This window comes from Pangasianodon hypophthalmus, chromosome 20 (assembly GCF_027358585.1).
Source record: "Pangasianodon hypophthalmus isolate fPanHyp1 chromosome 20, fPanHyp1.pri, whole genome shotgun sequence".
Lineage (NCBI taxonomy): Eukaryota > Metazoa > Chordata > Actinopteri > Siluriformes > Pangasiidae > Pangasianodon > Pangasianodon hypophthalmus.
Window position 1 is genome coordinate 4,455,449 of NC_069729.1, and position 15,796 is coordinate 4,471,244.

Sequence of the window (15,796 nt, forward strand, 5' to 3'; positions counted from 1 at the left end):
TTAATTAAAAAGGCCATTCATATGAAAATGGGAGTTTGATAGTGATTGCTGTCCCCAGCAGCCTCTCGCTTCTACTTTTAATTAGAAGCCTGGTTGATTGACATCAAGCCCTGCCGGCTGCTTACTGACATACCCACTCTTTTTTTCTCTTTCTACTTTTTTTACACACACACACACACACACTTACTACATGCATACAATAACACAAAGGTCATTAAGGAATACACAGCACATCAAAGATCCAGCACGCTTTTTGACACTTCTCGGTAATTAGCAAGGTGTGTGTGGTTCAGTTCTGCACAAATATACACAGTTAATTCACTGTGGCCTTGTCCGTCATGCTCTGTGCACATTATCCAGACATATAATTTAAAAATTGCTTGCAAACTAGCATCCTTACCCGCAAACACTGCTCCTGACGCTGTAGGTAATAATATAACTCTATATTTTTCATTGTTCTTTTTCATTTACACATCATGTCTTCAATCCGTACATTAAGATCTTCATATGCTTTCTGTAAATGAATACATTATTCTTGTCAGTAATGGATGTCACTGATTTATTCTCGCTGCTCACTGTGATTTACTCCTCCAATTTCTTGTTTCCTTACCACTTTTCTAAGCTCAGTTAACGCTTACCATTTTATACTCGACAAGAATGAGGCCATCAAGGTGTATAGGTTTTAACTTTTATTAAAAAAATCACCAAAGCAAACAAATCAGAAGGGCAAGGCAATAAAACTTAATATCAAATAAACAGACACAGGTAAGGTGATTGTCAAACAGGCATGAACTACGCAGAGTAAACAGGAGAAAGGTAAATAAAGCTGAGGTCAAAATACTGAGGCAAAACAGGAAATAAGGAAAGGCTTAGTAATATCTCATGCACAATACTGGACTCTGCAATGTATGTATATAGGAGTGTGCGTGATTGTGAACGGGTGAATTGAATTAGTAGTCAGGTGAGCGAGAACAGGCATAGATGTTTGACAAAGGATCATGTGACATGGTTGTGAGCTGGGCATCATGGAAACTGGAGTGAATGCATCATACAGGGACTGAGAAAAGAAACAGACAAAAGTCACAAATTGGCTTATGGACAGCCACGTATAATAATTTCTGTCAGAATAATGAATAAGAAAAGAAAAGAAAGTCCTAATGGTTCTGCAGTACTTTTGCAAAAACAAAAGATGTCTGCATTAAGTAGTGCAGGAACGTTACACCTCAGAGAACATCTGTGATGATTATCTGTAGCAGAAATGCCAAATATTCAGTGAAACAAGTTTGATCAACTGAATACTCTGATGTACACCTTGTCTTCATTGTGAAGGGTGAAACGTTAGGCTTTATCACTACATACTGTAATGCAGGCGAACTGGATGTAGCACGGTCACAGAACATTTGAGAACAAAACAAGGAAAATGGATGCGACGTAGCAGCAAGAGCCAAGAAGACAACAATGCTCATGCTTGAGCAGACAAAAGTGGTACTACAAAAGTGGTAAAGTTGGTTACCACTGATTGGTGCTAATTGGAAATCTAGTATTATGTGCCACAATAGTGTGGGAATAGTCCTGGGAGAGTGAAAGTATCCTACTTCATTCCTCCTAGTAATGGTCCAGATCAAGACAGGTTCTTCCAAGCTCCGCTGGTTTGTGGACAGCATTTTTTTCACCTCTGATGACAAGCTATTCTGCAGGAATCCTGGAACCTGTTTCTACACACCAGCTCTGCCTGTACCATCCCACTCCAAACTCCTTCTATAAGTTGGTTCTTAGGGCCATGGTTGAGTATCTCCTACTGATGTAAAACTCAAATCCAGGATTCGGATGTCCAGTGTAATTCCAAATTTCTGATCACGTTCACTCACCAAAAGTCAAAACTTATTTTCAAGCCACTGAAAGATAACTTATTAGATGTTAAAAAAGTTTGTCTAGGATTTACATGGACTTAACTTAGCTAACATTAGTGTTTGTGGTAAGTTGCTAGGAAATTTGAAATAGTATTGAATTAAATTTAATCAACTTGAAGAAAAAAAGAACAACCTTAGTATTTTGATAGAATAGTGGAGACAGGGTTGGCTACTGCTTTTCTTTCTTGATGTTGCTAGCTGGATATGAGATGAGCACACATTTTCATGCTTTAGCTTTTAGCTTTGTAACTAAAGAGTCCGGTATGTTTCATTGCTGAATATGACCAAGAACCACCTTCTTTCACAGGAAAAGGCTATTTGACTGAATGCAAATAACGAAGCACTGACTTTTCCCAGAACCTTTTGGAAAACTCATGTTTACTCACCACTGACTCCTTCAAATCTAACTCTTGAAGATCTGGTGGTCCTGTGTCTACAGTCTTACTCTGAAAAGCTTACAGAGTCACGTGATCAAAAATTACCAGGCGGAAGTTGGTGCACTTACATGGAAATGCTAAAAGAGATTGCAATGAGATAACAAGATTGAAACTTTGAAGACTCTGAAGCCTGTGGCCAGAGCTTCAGGAAGTAACCCACACTCTGTGGGTTAAAACTACTTGTACCTTGACTTGCTTGCTTATCTTTGATCTAACACTCGACTTGCACTTAAGTGTATTAAGTAGAATTTGACCTGGACTTCAGATGTGTAAATAACTGTTTATCCAACATTATTTGTGTTACTCAAACTCAAACTACATGCTACAGCGATACAGTAAGTTGACCGGGGTGCCCAAACCATTTATTACTCAAATTAACTAGCGCTTATGGACTCTGGACGAGAGCTTTTGACTTGGGCCTTGAGAGCTGCTACCTGAGACTCGACTTGGACTTAAGGGAAAGATACATGCCTGAGACACTTGTAGGTCCATATCTGATTCATATCCCTTTACTGAATGATCACAAATGGACAAAATGCTCTTTACCAGTATAAGAGCCTTCTTGTGTTTGTGAATTGGGCTTGTTTTAACAATTCATTAAAACCTTAACATCTCTTTACTTGTCAGAGATCATTCAAATTATTCTCCCCTTACCATTTTGCAATGATCTTAACAATATATGGGTTTTGGCAAACTTGAGAAACCACAGTTTTGGACTACAGTACGTCTGTAATGAACTCCATACACTCCCTGTTAGTGTATAAAACCAGCATCAATCCCTATGAGACCGAAAACAGTTTACTTCCTTGCATTTAGGGAAACCGTATAAGTTTAGAGGGTCTACTTATAGTTCAGATAGACTGTTTATAATCCAGGGACACAATTCTTACAATTTAATTTTAAAAGAGCAGAATGTAAATGCCACAAACACAACCTGCCAGAATATATTTCCCCACTCTCTCTCTCTCTGTACATGTCTCCAATCACTTCTATCAAACCTCATCCCATCCCGTCAGACTTCATTTGCGCTTGCGTGTGCCTGCTTTGTTTTGCTTTGCCTGCCGTTTGGGTTTGATTTGGCCGAGAGTGTGCACTCGCAGCCGAGTGGAAGCGGAGGCAGAAGCGTTCGAGGGCCAAAACCTTGTTCCAATTACAACGGCTTCGTTACAGCCGCTTCCCCGCTCTTCTCTCCTGCTCCATATTTCATGGCTGTGCCCTGAAAGCCCTGCTGTTGTTTTTTCATATCGACTGATTTCCTGTACAGCCTTGTTTAATGTATGTGGAAGCAGGATGCAGATATTGTCCAGTAGGAGGCAGTGATGGGGAGGAAACTGCAATGACATTTCTGAAGATGGCGTGCGGGTTGCATACGGCAGCGATTCTACTGTTTCTTTATCAAATTAGAGTGCGGTGAGCAGGCAATCCTGGGCATTTACTCAACTCAACTTGGCCTGTGGCTGATGTCTCTAAAAGTCACAGCAAAAATAGCTTAAAGCCAGTAAAGCAAGGTCCAAAAACCCTATGTATTGCTATACATGCAAAACAGTGTTTTTACACGTCACATCCAATTTAATATAATATATTTTGTGGGTTTTTATTTAAGACAACCCCTTATAAAAACCTCTCTGAAGGAGCTAGAAAGATCTACTGCTCAGATGGGAGAAACTATTCAGAGGACAACCATAACCTGGACACCTAAAAAAAACCTGGACATTATGGAAGAGTGGAAAGAAGAAATTATTGAAAAAAAAAATTGCATAAGAAATCCCATTTCTTTTACTTTCACAAACTTTTTGGCCTTGGCCCAAACCCTATATTTGGCCAGAAACCCAACACTGCTAATCAACCTGACAACTATATCATTACAGTGAAGCCTGGTGGTGGTGGCATCGTGTTGAACGTTACCCTTAGCCTGACTTTTGGTGGACAGCCACCTCTAGGTTTGTTCTCTCCATGTTTTAATGAAGTTTAATGGATGGTTTAAACGTGGCATGTTTAAGGATGAAGTTTTAGGATAATTTTTTATAACTAAACCCTAATCGATACTTTTACAGAACTTTGTCCCATTAGCTCAGCGTCTATTGTGTGTCCAGGTTGATCTTCCTTAGGCATAGCTGAGGTAATAACCCTACTGGAATAGCATATTGAAGTAACATTGTTTTTCTACATGGGATACAAGTCAGCATTCACAAGTAGTTCAATTCAATTTTAATTTTTGAGCAAGTTAACATTCGTTAGCATTCATTAAAAACTAAACAAGTTCGTGTCTTGGATTTACCTGGATTTAGCTTAACTCATTCACTAACATTAACAATTTTGATAGTTTGCTAGAATCAATTTAAATGATAAATGATTGGGAAAATTGACAACCTTGGTCTTTTGCCAGATTAGTGTACATACTGTAAGTTTGCTTCCTTAGCTTTTTTTTCTTGATATTGTGAGATTGTTACACATTTATTAGCAAACATTATCATTTACTGTTAGCTAGCTACTGTTAGCTAGTTACTCTTAGCTAGCTAACATTGCAGAATGTATTTTTAGTTGTATCTCAATGTACGACAAACATTAACACTTACACCTACAAAGCCTCTGAAGGAAAAAAATGACAACTGACTTTATGACAACTGACTTTAAACTACATAACATTCTGATGTCAAGTTGACATAATTTCCAAGTCAAATGACAGCTTTTTGTTGACACACACACAATGCTGTTTGTTAACTTTGAAGACTTGCATAAGTGGAGTGTGTTTGGATTAGAGGTTTGTTAGTGCAATTGTATCTGTTTGACACAGTTAAGCTCTCAAGCTCAGGAACAGAGTATACACTTTTTTTGGTTCAGTACACTTCACACACACATACACACACACACACACACTGACTAGGGTAGCCATTCTGGTGTGTGTGAGCAGGTGTGTAGCCTATGTGTGTGTTAATGTTTGTATTCTAGTATAAATGTGTGTTGTGTTAGGTGTGCCTGTGCGTGTTTGTGTGTCAGGTACACACCAGGTTTACGCCGTGTGTTCCAGCTGCTGCCTCAGGTGAGTCCCAGCTCACCAGCGAAAGCCTCGGCTGTATTCAGTGTCTTGCTCGCTGTCGTCCTCCACTTAAATATCACTTAACTCTGATTAACCCGCGCTGGCCCACCTGCCAGCTGACTGCCATTAGACTGACCCTTATCTCCTCGTCTGATCTGGCCACAATAGAGCCAGGGCCGGAGCCGGGGCTTAAGGAGCCTCTTCAATAATAAATCATTAACTAAACACTTTTGTTCATTTGTGTCATGTTACATGTACTTCAATTTGCTCTTCTGTATCTCACGCCTTGCTCGGCAGATGTAAAACTGTCCAGCTTTTTTTGTAGTTTTTTTTAATTATTATTTCAAGAAATAAATCCCGTTTGGATGGCAGTGTCTTTTACTGTAACTGTACCTGTTTCCTTCTTTATCCCTCATTTTCTCTCTTTCTTCCCAGCTGTCAGATAGAAAGATTGTCTGGAGGTGTGGTTTCCTTTAAATATGACTACTTTAATTATATTCAAGTAATCTCACAAATTAGATTTTTAAATGCTTCAATACTTAGATAAAAAAAGAAATGATTCAGGATTTTGTGTGTATAAAGGTATCATGGAGGATCCTCTATTTAGAGGATGTGTGGTATCTGTAAGTGTTTGGTTGTAGAATCTGCATATTAAGCTAGCTAGCAAGCTATTTTTGCTAATATTAGTAACGAACAAAAGTATTGATTGTTATGGTAGGGGAGCTCAGGGATTATTTTTACGTTTGGTGTAGTTTCTTACAATTCATACGACTGAGATGAACCACAATTTGATACAAAATAGTTTTTTTCCTGTGGTATACTTTGAGAAGTGTGGCTTCTGTTAAATAGATTGCTGAGAGGAATACTGTGAGGATCCCAGATCCCACAGTTGTAGACTTCTAACAAATGCTAGCTAGTTTTGTAGCAATTAGCTACCCACCTAGCTAACTTAGCTAAAATTAGGGATGAACAAAATCTTGGGTGTTAATAGCTAAACTACTGAGAACCAATAAAAAACTGAGACCTAGATTCTGAAATCCCACAGATGTCAACCTCTAACAAATGCTAGCTAATTTAGTAGCAGTTCGATAGCCACTTAGCTAGCTTTCCTAAAGTTGGAGATGAACAAAATCTTGGGTGTTGTAGTTAAACTGCAGAGAAATAACGCAAATCACGATTCAGACATATGTCAACCTCTCACAATGGGTAGCAAGTTTAGTAGCAGTTAGCTAGCTGGCTAGTCAACTTAGGTGATGTTAGTGTTGAACAAAACGATGGCTTGTCATGTTATATTTCCACAGCTAGGACGAGTGTTAGTAAGTCACGGAGAATATGACAATACAAAAGGATGGATGAATGTATACTGAACTACCACTCTTATCTACCTGTGATAAATTTGAGCTAGTTTACTAGCAGTTAGCTAGTCACCTAGCTAGCTACTTAGCTAGCTTACCTAAAGTTATGAATGTACACAACTTTGAGTATTAATAACTAAACTGCTGAGAACAATTCAAATTTAGATAAAATCACATAAAAGTCAACTTCTGACAAAGGTCTAGTCACCTCAGATTATTTCAGGGACAATCAAAATGAGGGTATGTTGTGTTATATTTTGGCAGGTGTGACTAGTGTTAGTAAATCTTTTGAAATGGAAATGGTTTTTTCAAAAAATTGAAATGGTTATTGAAATACCACTCATGTTTATCTGTGATAAATTTAAACTAGTCTGCTAGCAGTAAGTTACACATCTAGCTAACTTATCTAAAATCAGGAATGAACAAAATGTTGGTTGTTAACACCTAAATGCTATCTATCTAAACTATTGAGATACAAGGCAACTTGAGATGCAGATACTGAATTCACACAGATGTCAACTGCTGACAAATGCTAGATAGATTATTAGCAGTTAGCTCGCCAGCTAGTTAACATAGATAAAGTTAGTGATGAACAAGATGATGGTTTGTCAGTTGTATTTTAAAAGATGTCAGAAAAACATGGCAACATTTTCAAATTTCAATTAAAAAATGATCCTAGATCATTAAGTATTTTCTTGTGAATGGAAAAACATTGCAAGTAATTTATTTTTATACTTATTATACTTTATACTTACTTATTTGGTAACACTTTAGAGAATGGCATTGTTCAGATGGCTACATGGCACCTACATAAGCCCTTTGTGAAAACATTTATAAACACTTATTATATATAACACCTATTGGCTGCTTTTTTAAACTGGATGTCAAGTTGACATAACACCTATATCAAGTGACAGAGCTTTTTGGTGACATTAAGTTGTGCCATGACACATTCTGAGTGACATAGTGAAATGACATAGCATGTTATGACAACTGACTTTGTCGCACACTGTATTTTTTTGGTGTCTCCATGACATAATGCTGATAATGTGACGTAGAGGATTTTCTTGGCAGGTTATGTCATATCATCAGCATAATGTTATGCTTGACATAACGTGCTATGTCACTGGTGTAACTTTGGTGTTATGTCAGCTTGAGCCTTATGACAACTTTTGGATGATAAGAATTTCTAAATGTTATGTAGGTTTAAGTCATTTAAGTCATGAAGTGCTTGCATGTAGGTGTCATGTAGCCTTCCGAACAGTAGGTAGTTTCACCATTCTGAGCATTATATTATGTATGCATTCTCACATGTATACACCTGGAGCTACACTAACATGTAAAATGCTTCCTAATAAACACATTTTAGAAACGTCTGTTTCATATCCGCTGCCCAATATGACCTCATCCTCGACCTTCTATTGAGACAAGATTGAGCTGTTCTGATCCTCTCAGGCTCATTTGACCTTGGTGTGCCCTTTTCTCATCTCAGACCCACAGCCATGTTCCTGTATGTTACATTACACCGACTCTCTACCTCTCCTTCGTATACTTCAGGTTCACGTGGGTGGGTAATAGGGGTTAGGAGAATATGAAAGTTGCTGTTTGTTTCTCCCCAGGGACACATACACACACATGCACACGCACACACACACACACACACACACACACACACACACACACACAGAACAGAGAATAGATGAGGCTTTCTTTGAGTATGACTTGTATAAAGTGATTACAGTCCATCTTGGCCCAACAAATTTAGACTTCTTGACGCCCCCTCTGTTGTTGCCCCCTAGTCAGATTCATGTAATCTCATTAAATGCTGACAGAGGCTCAAGACAGAGGCCTGGGTCACACACACACACACACACACACACACACACACACACGCACATACACACACAGACCCAGAGAACTACTTTGATGCCGCTATGTCGGAGACAGACGACATTAGGCCTGTCTGCAGCTTTTAGCCCTAAAACCATGTCATCTCCATCTGCACAGAGAGAGAGAGAGAGGGAAAGAAAAGAAAAGAAGGAAAGAAAGAGTCCCCTCCAGCTGTTGCATCAGTAAACAAGAAATACTACAACACCCGCAGCTACAGTGTGTGTGTGTTTGTGTGTGTATGCGTGCATACACACACCCACATGGTGCTATTTTATTACAAAATAAACTCTTATTGATCATTTTTGTTTGAAGTTTTTCTATTTTTTTTTTTATTTTTTATTTTTTTGCTGGTTATACATAGCAAACCAGTTTAGAGGTTTTGCTACAGTAACTAACACACATTTTAAATCCCATGTTCCATCAACAAATAATCACAAAAGCATCAGTATAAACGTTAAATGAGTATATTAGTGCCTGGAGATAAAAATCATTCAAATTAAAATGTATTTAATATATACTTATACAAACTTGATTTGTTCACCTTTGCTATTTCCATGTGTGTTTATGGCCCACTGTTGGGGAAAAAATTAAATAATAAATAAATAAATAAATAAATAATATTCTCACACATGTTAATGTTAAAGAATTATTCATAAAACTTTTTAAAGTGTTTTTTATTTTATTTTATTTATTTTTTTATATTTAATTGTAATAGTGCTAGTTATTCTTTTTATTTTATTATTTTTTCCCCTTTAAACTCATTTGCTACACAGCAAAGATGTATGAGTGGAAGACTATCATATATTATTTATGTATATTAATAGATTTCTATAAAATGAACAACTCAGATCACAGCTACAGTATAATGTGTGTAGAACTGATTAATATAAATACTAATGTTTTACATCAGTTATACTGACTAACATTATTTACAGCATTATTTAACATTAATCATTTATATGTATTTTTTTAAATAATGAACCAAATAAGGCAATTTATAATCACCGGAAAAGAAATTATTGGCAGAATTATTTAATAAATTCACAGTTCCAATATTTACAGCTGGGGAGTTTTTGTATTTTATTAATCAACATTTAGTAATATAATGTAATTCCTGCTAATTTATGTTTAGTCATGGATGCACTCTTAGAAAAAAAACATTAAATCTAAAAGCCTCAACAGTTCATTTGTCCCTCTTGGGGAATCTTGTTTAGAATCCAACAACAAACTGTTTCCTTATCAGAAAGTAGAACCTTCCAGAGAAACTAAGAGCCCTTGAAGAACACTTTCTATTTTCTAAGATGATGGAACACTCATTATTTGATTTAGAAATGGTGTACAGGAATCATGTGAAGAGTATTATGTGCTTCAATGTGACTACATGGTATGGAAATCTGAGTGTCAATAATAAAGCAAAATTGTCTGGAGTGGTTAATGTAGCAAGCATGATTGTAGGTAAGACACAGAGGAGGTTAAATGATACTTATTCACTAAAAGTAAGACAAAAAGCTTTTGTTATCATAAAGGATTTTTCTACATCCCCTACATTCCCCTACATTCTCAGTTTCAGTTGTTACCTTCAAGGAGACGCTTCAGACAACCACGGGCAAGGAAAATGCTGTGTCATAAATGTGGGTATATATATATATATATATATATATATATATATATATGTACATATGGGAATGTATATATATACTTCAACACACACACATATATATGTGCGTGTGTTGAAGTATAATGTCTATTTGAGTTTTAGATTTTTATACTGTTTTTTATGTTTTTCCTTTGTTGTTTTTCAGGTTGTTGTGTTGAGTTATACTATATACTATATTTTAGGTTGTTGTGTTGATTTATATTATTCCTTGTTTATACTGTATGGTGAAGCCAAAGACAAATTTCCAATAGTAAAAAAACTAACTAACTAACTAACTACCTAACTATTTGTCGCAAAACGCATAATTAACATTTAAACATGCCTCAATTATTACCTATGTTCATTCCTTTGTCGCTGTGTTAACAGTATTGTATGGTTTGTCAATGCAGTATTTAATGTTAATTAAGGGAACTTTAATCGAAAGCATTACCATATTAGTTGTATAACCTTGTCTTTGCTACACACATTAATATTATTTATTCAAGTCTCATTCAACAAATGATAACATACGTCTAATCAAGCATAAGCACATATTATTTAAGGAATAGAACACTTCACGGTGTGCTGTTATGGGAAAATAATCAACCACAGGGTTGTGTGATGCAGCGTTACTGTTACCAGTTCATGTCCTGAAGTTTTTTTTCCCTCTTAAACCTCAGCAATTCTCCAATGATTACAATTTTTAATGACCAATATGTCATACTTTTAACCATTTACAGTTACATGTAATGTTGCGCTACATCCATGAAACAAACTAGCTGAAGACTTGCTGACTGTTATAATGTTCTGACACTGGAGACTCCTTCCATAATGTTAAAGAAACATCTCCTTACAGAAAACTTCACCATATCAACAATTGTGTTTTTCTTTGTTAAATTATATGTTTTTTTATCTGTTAAGTATTAGCTTTAGATTATGTACAGCATGCAATAAACGATAAAGCGTTAGAAGATAAACATGTGATTCGAAGCACTACAGTCAGAGCTGCTGTTATAGAAAATGAAGCAACATTTTCTGATTAATCACATTTAATAATTCAACAGTGCTGTGGTATAAACAATAAGTAACAGGGAAGTTGAAGTGAAATGACCCCTTGATTCAGCATTAACATTTACATGTGAATATTTAAACACTTACACCAACAAAAGCCGTACTGAAGCTCAAATCTGCTCGTGTTTGTGTGTGTAGCTTCAACATCATGATGAATGGCCTTGTGCTCTCTCACTCATGTTATTTCAGCTTAGTCATTTTGCTAGTGCTAAGTGCTTTGAAAAATCAGGCCCATGACTGTAAAAAATAATATATGGCACCATGTTCTCTTTACTCCAGTATATTTGTAGCATCCATTATCTCGTGTCAGAGGCTTTTTCCTTTCTTGTCCATATTTTTCTTTCATCATCCCTCGTTTTTTCCCCTCCACCCTCCCTCTTTTCTCATAGTCACACTCCTTGTTTAAGGTCAATGTGCATAGGTTTTATATGAATCTTTTATTTATGTTAGTGCTTATGGATGTCTTTTTCTACCCCTAGCCCTTTTCTTCCCTCCCATTTCTCTTCCCTCTCTCTCTCTCTCTCTCTCTCTCTCTCTTCACTGGACTGGAGCGAATGCTGATAGGCATCTATGTTGGAGTCTGCCTGTATTTCTGCAGACAAAGCGCCTCCAAGAGCCACGCTGTACTCCCTGGGAACCATGCACAAACCCCCTTCCTCCTTCCTACCCATAATGCTCCTCTCCCCCTCCCCCCCCCACCATTCTACCCTCTGCCAGCCTGCCTTCCTGCCCTCCACCCACGCCTGGGGCACGAGCTTCAACACAGGCCAAACTGCACAAACTGCTGCCACTTTAAGTGCCGCTTTAAAGCTCAGTTCTCAGGCCTCACTCCGGACACACAACACTGCATGGCTTAGTGATTTCTGACTGCACTCAGCTGCTAATGATGCTAACGCTAAACTCTTTAGGGTGGAAATGGGTGTTTGATGGAGCACGGAAAAACTCCTAATGGAGTTCCTGAGCACTAGTTTGGTGGATGTTGCACCCAATAATAATAGCCATGTAACGATTTCAGGCTAGGGAAACATTTATTAAATGATACGGCTCTAGGAACATTCAATCGGTCAGGGTTTCTGGACATTCATAGAACTTTTTTACAAAACATTCCTAAACATTCCCGACAGCAAAAACCCTATATTACAGCAAATGTTATTTTCTATTAACATTACACCCTAACCTTTTAAAAACCTGACAAATAATTTCAGAAGTGTTTTAATAAAATGCTCTCTAGGCTGGGATAGTGAGGCTTTATCACAGAGTCGTAAGGAGCAGTCAGTCCAAATGTGAATAGAATTCATTTCGCAGTATTGAGCTCTTCAGTGGGAAATGATCCAAAAGTTTGAGAAAAAGGAGTTTGCTTGGGGTAATGAAAAATTTCATTTCATGTCACATTCATCAAGGTGAACTTTTATCCTGTGAATTCACAAACTCTGAAAGCATGAACCAGTAAAAACAAGAAGTTGGGCTGTGGCCTTTTTTTGGCCAAATAAACAAACAAACAACAAACAAACAAACAAACAAATAATCACACACAAATGAAGAAATAAAGTAATAAGTAATAGTGCAAGCAAACAAGCAACCAAATAAATAAATTAATAAATAAACTGCTAATTATTAAATAGGTTTATTATTGTCTTAAATTTGTAGCAACTGTCATGACTCAACTTGTATGAATAGTTACAAAGGTTAAGGTTAGGATTATTTTGTGCACCTTTACTCACGACTTGATTGATATGAAATAGTACAAAGTCCAGCACCACCATCGTCATGGCTTTGAATTCATATGCATTCATCACAAGATCATGTTTTATTTATATGTGTTCTTTTTCTAGCAGTTAAAAAAAAAACAACAACAAAAATAGTACCTAGCTACTAACTTAATGAACCACTCCTTGCAAAGCCACCAGGAGCGCCCATAATCACGTTATTGTTTTAAATAGTGAGCCGGATAAAGTCTAGTTTGATTGCTGTTTACTCTGCTGGAGACATGCTAATGCTTCCTGTAAGATGCTTGCTTAATTGCTTACTTAAACAGCCTTTAGCCTCAGCAAACAGTGCAGGTGTCGGAAAAGTCATCTGAAACTTTCTTGTGCAGAAGCCTGGCTTACATTTGTCTCCCTGTGTTGATTATGGAAAAATGGGAGCAGATCAGTGGAAGGAAAGTGAGGCGATGGCGCTAGGCCACTTGAAGAGGTGGTGATTTGGAGCTTGCCTGCGTCTCCCCTCGCGCTTTCCTGCGTCAGACCTCTGGACGACCTCTGAAACTTGTTGTGGGGGTTCGGAGTTGGCGGAAAGGCGGCTGCTTAGGCCGAGGCCCGTCGCACACATTCCTCTCAGGCTATCGCTGCCATCACTTGACAAGAATTATATAATTGCAGCCTGTGATCTCATTCTCCTCAAAGAACATTTTGAAGTTTCCTTTCCTCTCTTTAGCTTTTTTACGTTTTCTCTCTCCCACTCGCTGTGTAATGTTCAAATTGCTCACATTAAATCACCCCCCCTTCCCTCCTCCTTCCTTTCCCCCTTTACTTCCTCATCTCTTTCTTTCTTTCTTTCTTTCTTTCTTTCTTTCTTTCTGTCTTTCTTTCTTTCTTTCTTTCTTACTTGTTTTTGCATTCCTTTCTCCCTCTTTCCAACTCCGTCCCTTTCCAAATTCTCCTTCCGTTGTTGTCAAATTGTTTATGATGTGCTTATCGCTTTAATGTGTGTGATTGCGCTTACGTGCATGAGTATTTGTGCGCTCGTTTGGCAAACACCACGATGGAGCGATACAAAGCCACATTTATCTACGTCGTCCACGTTTAAAGATAACCGGCCTCCATGTTGGTTAAGGGAAATGGAAAACAGGCAGAGGGAAAGAAAGGAGAAAAGGGAACACTGAGGAGGACGTGAGAGAGAAGAAGAATGAAAAATATAGTGTATGTTTTTTTTTTTTCTAAATTCTTGCCTCTTCTCTCATGACATCACTGCAAAGTCCAGTAAAGACGCACACACACACACACACACAATAAAGAGATTAAACATTCTCACTTTAATCTTGTACTCACAATCAATAAAACAGGTCTCAGCTCAGCGATTCATAACCACGCTCAGTCTCCAGAACCCCTATTATTCCCATGTCTGATCTGAGAACAGTAATCAGGTAGATCCACAAGCATCTGTGAGTCACTCAGCGATCATAGAGTCATACCATGTGCTAATGACGGGGGTCACAACCTCAGCAGTTGCGGGTGAATCCCAAATTGAAGAGTCACACACTGCGCTCCTTTGATCTGATTAATGAATCAGTATTGCTAATTCGTCACAGTTTAAAGGGACAGCTTCTCCACAAAAAAATTAAACTCACAACAATTCCCATGCATGGCAGATGTAGTCAATCAGCCATGACACGTTTGGTGTCTGACGCGTGCTCCCAGCCTAATATAGCTAATCCAGTTTTTAAGTAAGACTTGACAGTGTGGTTTAGGACACAGTACCCTAGAAGTTTCTTTCAGTTTATCCATTGCAGAAAAGTGTTATAGTTAATATAGCACAATGCCGAATGTGTACTACATCAGTTGCAAATTTTTAATCTGTTATTTTATCCTTCAGTTCTTTGATATACTGCTCTGACTCAAGCCAGACAGTTTATTTTTATTTTATTTTATTTTATTTTTATTTATTTTACTGAGTGAAATATTTTGGTTTGCAGGACAGCCCAAGTTACTTGTTGATTTCCTCCAAAAATAGGAAATTTCACATTAAGTTTGTTTTCATATTTCTTAACAGTGACAGTGAATTGACTTCATATTATAGGATCACACAGTATAAACGGTCCTTTACAAGAATATACCATTTTTTTTTTTTTTCTACTTACTGGAATGTAGCTTTTTACTCAGCCTCAAAGTTGAAGACATATCACAATTTCTTACAAAGCATATAAAAAAAAAGAAAAAGAAAAAGAAAAAATCTTAACTTGTATTTTGTTTCTATACTAACTCGTACTAACTGCAGGGCTGTAGATGGATAGTACTTTTAGAGCCTGGCCTGTTTGTACTAGAATGAGGATATGTTTTTGAAGGAAACTATAAACCACTTCTGTGGGTCGCTCTAAAGATAAGAGCATCTGCTAAATGCCGCAAATATAAAGGTTCTATGCAGAATCCAAACTTGGTTTCTCTTGCAAAGAGAGTGCTTAATTAGGCCTATCTAAATACCCCTTGGACTGTAATATGCATCTTTAGACTTCATAACTTACAAAAGACCTCTTATTGTAGCTGAACGGTGTAACGTGTTGGGGCCATTGTGTACAAAAAATCAGCTTCTTTATTAGCACTATTTGGTATTATTATTACACCATAAGTCCCACCTCCTAAATATCATACCACAAATCTGGATGTAATGTGGATGATGATAAAGTTTAAAAACTTACATTTGTAAATACAGATGTACACAAGTTTGAAAGTTTATTATTTCACAAA

At 37.3% G+C, this 15,796-nt stretch overlaps 1 long non-coding RNA gene across 1 annotated transcript in view; it reads right to left on the bottom strand.

Annotated features, from left to right (window-relative positions):
- Positions 1–648: 648 nt before the first annotated feature.
- Positions 649–15,796, bottom strand: part of LOC128317085 (uncharacterized) — a 53,757-nt gene continuing 38,609 nt past the window's right edge. Inside the window, exon 3 of the long non-coding RNA XR_008300570.1 lies at positions 649–1,057. This is a non-coding gene — a long non-coding RNA (uncharacterized LOC128317085). The remainder of the gene's footprint in view (positions 1,058–15,796) is intronic.